This window comes from Phyllobates terribilis, unplaced genomic scaffold (genome assembly GCF_046119375.1).
Source record: "Phyllobates terribilis strain yellow unplaced genomic scaffold, ASM4611937v1 Scaffold_4__5_contigs__length_816908805, whole genome shotgun sequence".
NCBI classification, from domain to species: Eukaryota; Metazoa; Chordata; class Amphibia; order Anura; family Dendrobatidae; genus Phyllobates; species Phyllobates terribilis.
Window position 1 is genome coordinate 780,891,454 of NW_027362764.1, and position 9,707 is coordinate 780,901,160.

Sequence of the window (9,707 nt, forward strand, 5' to 3'; positions counted from 1 at the left end):
TATACCAGGATGGGGGGAGAATATACCAGGATGGAGGGAGCATATAACAAGATGGGGGGCATATACCAGGATGGAGGGAGCATATACAAGAATTGGGGTAGCATATACCAGGGTAGGGAAGCATATACCAGGATGGGGGGCATATACCAGGGTGGGGAGGCATATACGAGGATTGAGGCAGCATATACCAGGATGGGTGGAGTGTATACCAGAATGGGGGGGCATATACCAGAATGGAGGGAGCATATACCAGGATAGGGGAGCATATACGAGGATGGAGGGAGCATATACCAGGATGGATGGAGCATATACCAGGATGGGGGGAGCATATACCAGGATGGGGGAAGCATATACCAGGATGGGGAAGTATATACCAGGATGGGGGAGCATATACCAGGATGGTGGGAGCATATAACAGGATAGGGGGAGCATATACCAGGATGGGGGGAGCATATACCAGGATGTGGGGTATATACCAGGATGGGGGGAGCACATACCAGGATGGGGGACATATACCAGGATGGGGGGCATATACCAGGATGGGGGAGCATATAACGGGGGAGCATATACCAGAATGTGGGGATATACCAGGATGGGGGGCATATACCAGGATGGGGGGCATATACCAGTATAGGGTAAGCATATACGAGGATGGAGGGAGCATATATCAGGATGGAGGGAGCATATACCAGGATGGGGGGAGCATATACCAGGATGGGGGGAGCATATACCAGGATGGGGAAGTATATACCAGGATGGGGGAGCATATACCAGGATGGAGGGAGCATATAACAGGATAGGGGGGAGCATATACGAGAATGGGGGGGCATATACCAGGATGGAGGGAGCATATACTAGCATTGGGTGAGCATATACCAGGATTGGGGGAGCATATACCAGGATAGGGGAAGCATATACGAGGATGGAGGGAGCATATACCAGGATTGAGGGAGCATATACCAGGATGGGGGGAGCACATACCAGGATGGGGGGCATATACCAGAATGGGGGGCATATACCAGGATGGGGGAGCATATACCAGGATGGGGAGGAGCATATACCAGGATGGGGGGAGCATATACCAGGATGGGGGAGCATATACCAGGATGGGGACACATACCAGGATGGAGGGAGCATATAACAGGATGGGGGGGCATATACCAGGATAGGGAAGCATATACCAGGATGGGGGGGCATATACCAGGATGGAGGGAGCATATACAAGAATTGGGTGAGCATATACCAGGGTAGGGAAGCATATACCAGGATGGGGGGACATATACCAGGGTGGGGGGGCATATACGAGGATTGAGGCAGCATATACCAGGATGGGTGAAGCATATACCAGGATGGGGGGGCATATAACAGGATGGAGGGAGCATATACGAGGATTGGGGGAGCATATACCAGGATTGGGGAGCATATACCAGGATAGGGGAAGTATATACCAGGATGGGGGAGCATATACCAGGATGGAGGGAGCATATAACAGGATGGGGGGAGCATATACCAGGATGGGGGGAGCATATACCAGGATGGTGGGGTATATACCAGGATGGGGGGAGCATATACCAGAATGGGGAAGTATATACCAGGATGGGGGAGCATATACCAGGATGGAGGGAGCATATAACAGGATGGGGGGAGCATATACCAGGATGGGGGGAGCATATACCAGGATGGGGGGGTATATACTAGGATGGGGGGAGCATATACCAGAATGGGGAAGTATATACCAGGATGGGGGAGCATATACCAGGATGGAGGGAGCATATAACAGGATGGGGGTGTATATACCAGGATGGGGGAGCATATACCAGGATGGGGAGAGCATATACCAAGATGGGGGAGCATATACCAGGATGGAGGGAGCATATACCAGGATGGAGGGAGCATATACCAGTATGGGGGGAGCTTATATCAGTATGGGGGGAGCATATACGAGGATTGGGGGAACATATACAAGGATGGGGGGGTGCATATACCAAGAAGGGGACCAGGATTGGGGGATCATATACCAGGATGGGGGGGAGCATATACCAGGATGGGGGAACATATATCAGTATGGGGGGAGCATATACCAGGATGGGGAGGAGCATATACCAGGATGAGGGGATATACCAGGATAGGGGGAGCATATACCAGGATGGGGGGAGCGTATACCAGGATGGGGGAGCATATACCAGGATGGGGGGAGAATATACCAGGATGGAGGGAGCATATAACAAGATGGGGGGCATATACCAGGATGGAGGGAGCATATACAAGAATTGGGGGAGCATATACCAGGGTAGGGAAGCATATACCAGGATGGGGGGCATATACCAGGGTGGGGAGGCATATACGAGGATTGAGGCAGCATATACCAGGATGGGTGGAGTGTATACCAGAATGGGGGGGCATATACCAGAATGGAGGGAGCATATACCAGGATAGGGGAACCATATACGAGGATGGAGGGAGCATATACCAGGATGGGGGGGAGCATATACCAGGATGGGGGAACATATACCAGTATGGGGGGAGCATATACCAGGATGGGGAGGAGCATATACCAGGATGGGGGGATATACCAGGATAGGGGGAGCATATACCAGGATGGGGGGAGCATATACCAGGATGGGGGAGCATATACCAGGATGGGGGGAGAATATACCAGGATGGAGGGAGCATATAACAAGATAGGGGGCATATACCAGGATGGAGGGAGCATATACAAGAATTGGGGGAGCATATACCAGGGTAGGGAAGCATATACCAGGATGGGAGACATATACCAGGGTGGGGAGGCATATACGAGGATTAAGGCAGCATATACCAGGATGGATGGAGTGTATACCAGAATGGGGGGGCATATACCAGAATGGAGGGAGCATATACCAGGATAGGGGAACCATATACGAGGATGGAGGGAGCATATACCAGGATGGAGGGAGCATATACCAGGATGGGGGGAGCATATACCAGTATGGGGGGAGCATATACCAGGATGGGGAAGTATATACCAGGATGGGGGAGCATATACCAGGATGGTGGGAGCATATAACAGGATAGGGGGAGCATATACCAGGATGGGGGGAGCATATACCAGGATGGGGGGTATATACCAGGATGGGGGGAGCACATACCAGGATGGGGGACATATACCAGGATGGAGGGGGCATATACCAGGATGGGGGGAGCATATACCAGGATGGGGGGAGCATATACCAGGATTGGGGGAGCATATACCAGGATAGGGGAAGCATATATGAGGATGGAGGGAGCATATACCAGGATGGAGGGAGCATATACCAGGATGGGGGGAGCATATACCAGAATGGGGAAGTATATACCAGGATGGGGGAGCATATACCAGGATGGAGGGAGCATATAACAGGATGGGGGGAGCATATACCAGGATGGGGGGGCATATACCAGGATAGGGAAGCATATACCAGGATGGGGGGGCATATACCAGGATGGAGGGAGCATATACAAGAATTGGGGGAGCATATACCAGGGTAGGGAAGCAAATACCAGGATGGGGGGCATATACCAGGGTGGAGGGGCATATACGAGGATTGAGGCAGCATATACCAGGATGGGTGGAGCATATACCAGGATGGGGGGGCATATACCAGGATGGAGGGAGCATATACGAGGATTGGAGGAGCATATACCAGGATTGGGGGAGCATATACCAGGATAGGGGGAGCATATACCAGGATGGAGGGAGCATATACCAGGATGGGGGGAGCATATACCAGGATGGGGGGAGCATATACCAAGATGGGGAAGTATATACCAGGATGGGGGAGCATATACCAGGATGGAGGGAGCATATAACAGGATAGGGGGAGCATATACCAGGATGGGGGGAGCATATACCAGGATGGGGGGTATATACCAGGATGGGGGGAGCACATACCAGGATGAGGGGCATATATCAGGATGGGAGGCATATACCAGGATGGGGAGAGCATATACCAGGATGGGGGGAGCATATACCAGGATGAGGGGGAGCATATACCAGGATGGTGGGCATATACCAGGATGGGGGGAGCATATACCAGGATGGGGGAGCATATACCAGGATGGGGGAGCATATACCAGAATGGGCGGATATACCAGGATGGGGGGCATATACCAGGATTGGGGGGAGAATATATCAGGATGGGGGAGCATATACCAGGATGGGGGGAGCATATGCCAGGATAGCGGGAGCATATACCAGGATGGGGGGAGCATATACCAGGATGGGGAGGAGCATATACCAGGATGGTGGGAGCATATACCAGGATGGGGGAGCATATACCAGGATGGGGGCACATACCAGGATGGAAGGAGCATATAACAGGATGGGGGGGCATATACCAGGATAGGGAAGCATATACCAGGATAGGGGGCATATACCAGGATGGAGGGAGCATATACAAGAATTGGGTGAGCATATACCAGGGTAGGGAAGCATATACCAGGATGGGGGGACATATACCAGGGTTGGGGGGCATATACGAGGATTGAGGCAGCATATATCAGGATGGGTTGAGCATATACCAGGATGGGGGGGCATATAACAGGATGGAGGGAGCATATACGAGGATTGGGGGAGCATATACCAGGATTGGGGGAGCATATACCAGGATAGGGGAAGCATATATGAGGATGGAGGAAGCATATACCAGGATGGAGGGAGCATATAACAGGATGGGGGGAGCATATACCAGAATGGGGAAGTATATACCAGGATGGGGGAGCATATACCAGGATGGAGGGCGCATATAACAGGATGGGGGGAGCATATACCAGGATGGGGGGAGCATATACCAGCATGGGGGGGTATATACCAGGATGGGGGAGCATATACCAGGATGGGGAGAGCATATACCAAGATGGGGGAGCATATACCAGTATGGGGGGAGCTTATACCAGTATGGGGGGAGCATATACGAGGATTGGGGGAACATATACAAGGATGGGGGGGAGCATATACCAAGAAGGGGACCAGGATTGGGGGATCATATACCAGGATGGGGGGGAGCATATACCAGGATGGGGGAACATATACCAGTATGGGGGGAGCATATACCAGGATGGGGAGGAGCATATACCAGGATGGGGGGATATACCAGGATAGGTGGAGCATATACCAGGATGGGGGGAGCATATACCAGGATGGGGGAGCATATACCAGGATGGGGGGAGAATATACCAGGATGGAGGGAGCATATAACAAGATGGGGGGCATATACCAGGATGGAGGGAGCATATACAAGAATTGGGGTAGCATATACCAGGGTAGGGAAGCATATACCAGGATGGGGGGCATATACCAGGGTGGGGAGGCATATACGAGGATTGAGGCAGCATATACCAGGATGGGTGGAGTGTATACCAGAATGGGGGGGCATATACCAGAATGGAGGGAGCATATACCAGGATAGGGGAGCATATACGAGGATGGAGGGAGCATATACCAGGATGGATGGAGCATATACCAGGATGGGGGGAGCATATACCAGGATGGGGGAAGCATATACCAGGATGGGGAAGTATATACCAGGATGGGGGAGCATATACCAGGATGGTGGGAGCATATAACAGGATAGGGGGAGCATATACCAGGATGGGGGGGCATATACCAGGATGTGGGGTATATACCAGGATGGGGGGAGCATATACCAGTATGGGGGGAGCTTATATCAGTATGGGGGGAGCATATACGAGGATTGGGGGAACATATACAAGGATGGGGGGGTGCATATACCAAGAAGGGGACCAGGATTGGGGGATCATATACCAGGATGGGGGGAGCATATACCAGGATGGGGGAACATATATCAGTATGGGGGGAGCATATACCAGGATGGGGAGGAGCATATACCAGGATGAGGGGATATACCAGGATAGGGGGAGCATATACCAGGATGGGGGGAGCGTATACCAGGATGGGGGAGCATATACCAGGATGGGGGGAGAATATACCAGGATGGAGGGAGCATATAACAAGATGGGGGGCATATACCAGGATGGAGGGAGCATATACAAGAATTGGGGGAGCATATACCAGGGTAGGGAAGCATATACCAGGATGGGGGGCATATACCAGGGTGGGGAGGCATATACGAGGATTGAGGCAGCATATACCAGGATGGGTGGAGTGTATACCAGAATGGGGGGGCATATACCAGAATGGAGGGAGCATATACCAGGATAGGGGAACCATATACGAGGATGGAGGGAGCATATACCAGGATGGGGGGGAGCATATACCAGGATGGGGGAACATATACCAGTATGGGGGGAGCATATACCAGGATGGGGAGGAGCATATACCAGGATGGGGGGATATACCAGGATAGGGGGAGCATATACCAGGATGGGGGGAGCATATACCAGGATGGGGGAGCATATACCAGGATGGGGGGAGAATATACCAGGATGGAGGGAGCATATAACAAGATAGGGGGCATATACCAGGATGGAGGGAGCATATACAAGAATTGGGGGAGCATATACCAGGGTAGGGAAGCATATACCAGGATGGGAGACATATACCAGGGTGGGGAGGCATATACGAGGATTAAGGCAGCATATACCAGGATGGATGGAGTGTATACCAGAATGGGGGGGCATATACCAGAATGGAGGGAGCATATACCAGGATAGGGGAACCATATACGAGGATGGAGGGAGCATATACCAGGATGGAGGGAGCATATACCAGGATGGGGGGAGCATATACCAGTATGGGGGGAGCATATACCAGGATGGGGAAGTATATACCAGGATGGGGGAGCATATACCAGGATGGTGGGAGCATATAACAGGATAGGGGGAGCATATACCAGGATGGGGGGAGCATATACCAGGATGGGGGGTATATACCAGGATGGGGGGAGCACATACCAGGATGGGGGACATATACCAGGATGGAGGGGGCATATACCAGGATGGGGGGAGCATATACCAGGATGGGGGGAGCATATACCAGGATTGGGGGAGCATATACCAGGATAGGGGAAGCATATATGAGGATGGAGGGAGCATATACCAGGATGGAGGGAGCATATACCAGGATGGGGGGAGCATATACCAGAATGGGGAAGTATATACCAGGATGGGGGAGCATATACCAGGATGGAGGGAGCATATAACAGGATGGGGGGAGCATATACCAGGATGGGGGGGCATATACCAGGATAGGGAAGCATATACCAGGATGGGGGGGCATATACCAGGATGGAGGGAGCATATACAAGAATTGGGGGAGCATATACCAGGGTAGGGAAGCAAATACCAGGATGGGGGGCATATACCAGGGTGGAGGGGCATATACGAGGATTGAGGCAGCATATACCAGGATGGGTGGAGCATATACCAGGATGGGGGGGCATATACCAGGATGGAGGGAGCATATACGAGGATTGGAGGAGCATATACCAGGATTGGGGGAGCATATACCAGGATAGGGGGAGCATATACCAGGATGGAGGGAGCATATACCAGGATGGGGGGAGCATATACCAGGATGGGGGGAGCATATACCAAGATGGGGAAGTATATACCAGGATGGGGGAGCATATACCAGGATGGAGGGAGCATATAACAGGATAGGGGGAGCATATACCAGGATGGGGGGAGCATATACCAGGATGGGGGGTATATACCAGGATGGGGGGAGCACATACCAGGATGAGGGGCATATATCAGGATGGGAGGCATATACCAGGATGGGGAGAGCATATACCAGGATGGGGGGAGCATATACCAGGATGAGGGGGAGCATATACCAGGATGGTGGGCATATACCAGGATGGGGGGAGCATATACCAGGATGGGGGAGCATATACCAGGATGGGGGAGCATATACCAGAATGGGCGGATATACCAGGATGGGGGGCATATACCAGGATTGGGGGGAGAATATATCAGGATGGGGGAGCATATACCAGGATGGGGGGAGCATATGCCAGGATAGCGGGAGCATATACCAGGATGGGGGGAGCATATACCAGGATGGGGAGGAGCATATACCAGGATGGTGGGAGCATATACCAGGATGGGGGAGCATATACCAGGATGGGGGCACATACCAGGATGGAAGGAGCATATAACAGGATGGGGGGGCATATACCAGGATAGGGAAGCATATACCAGGATAGGGGGCATATACCAGGATGGAGGGAGCATATACAAGAATTGGGTGAGCATATACCAGGGTAGGGAAGCATATACCAGGATGGGGGGACATATACCAGGGTTGGGGGGCATATACGAGGATTGAGGCAGCATATATCAGGATGGGTTGAGCATATACCAGGATGGGGGGGCATATAACAGGATGGAGGGAGCATATACGAGGATTGGGGGAGCATATACCAGGATTGGGGGAGCATATACCAGGATAGGGGAAGCATATATGAGGATGGAGGAAGCATATACCAGGATGGAGGGAGCATATAACAGGATGGGGGGAGCATATACCAGAATGGGGAAGTATATACCAGGATGGGGGAGCATATACCAGGATGGAGGGCGCATATAACAGGATGGGGGGAGCATATACCAGGATGGGGGGAGCATATACCAGCATGGGGGGGTATATACCAGGATGGGGGAGCATATACCAGGATGGGGAGAGCATATACCAAGATGGGGGAGCATATACCAGTATGGGGGGAGCTTATACCAGTATGGGGGGAGCATATACGAGGATTGGGGGAACATATACAAGGATGGGGGGGAGCATATACCAAGAAGGGGACCAGGATTGGGGGATCATATACCAGGATGGGGGGGAGCATATACCAGGATGGGGGAACATATACCAGTATGGGGGGAGCATATACCAGGATGGGGAGGAGCATATACCAGGATGGGGGGATATACCAGGATAGGTGGAGCATATACCAGGATGGGGGGAGCATATACCAGGATGGGGGAGCATATACCAGGATGGGGGGAGAATATACCAGGATGGAGGGAGCATATAACAAGATGGGGGGCATATACCAGGATGGAGGGAGCATATACAAGAATTGGGGTAGCATATACCAGGGTAGGGAAGCATATACCAGGATGGGGGGCATATACCAGGGTGGGGAGGCATATACGAGGATTGAGGCAGCATATACCAGGATGGGTGGAGTGTATACCAGAATGGGGGGGCATATACCAGAATGGAGGGAGCATATACCAGGATAGGGGAGCATATACGAGGATGGAGGGAGCATATACCAGGATGGATGGAGCATATACCAGGATGGGGGGAGCATATACCAGGATGGGGGAAGCATATACCAGGATGGGGAAGTATATACCAGGATGGGGGAGCATATACCAGGATGGTGGGAGCATATAACAGGATAGGGGGAGCATATACCAGGATGGGGGGCATATACCAGGATGTGGGGTATATACCAGGATGGGGGGAGCACATACCAGGATGGGGGACATATACCAGGATGGGGGGCATATACCAGGATGGGGGGAGCATATACCAGGATGGGGGAGCATATACCAGGATGGGGGAGCATATAACGGGGGAGCATATACCAGAATGTGGGGATATACCAGGATGGGGGGCATATACCAGGATGGGGGGCATATACCAGTATAGGGTAAGCATATACGAGGATGGAGGGAGCATATATCAGGATGGAGGGAGCATATACCAGGATGGGGGGAGCATATACCAGGATGGGGGGAGCATATACCAGGAT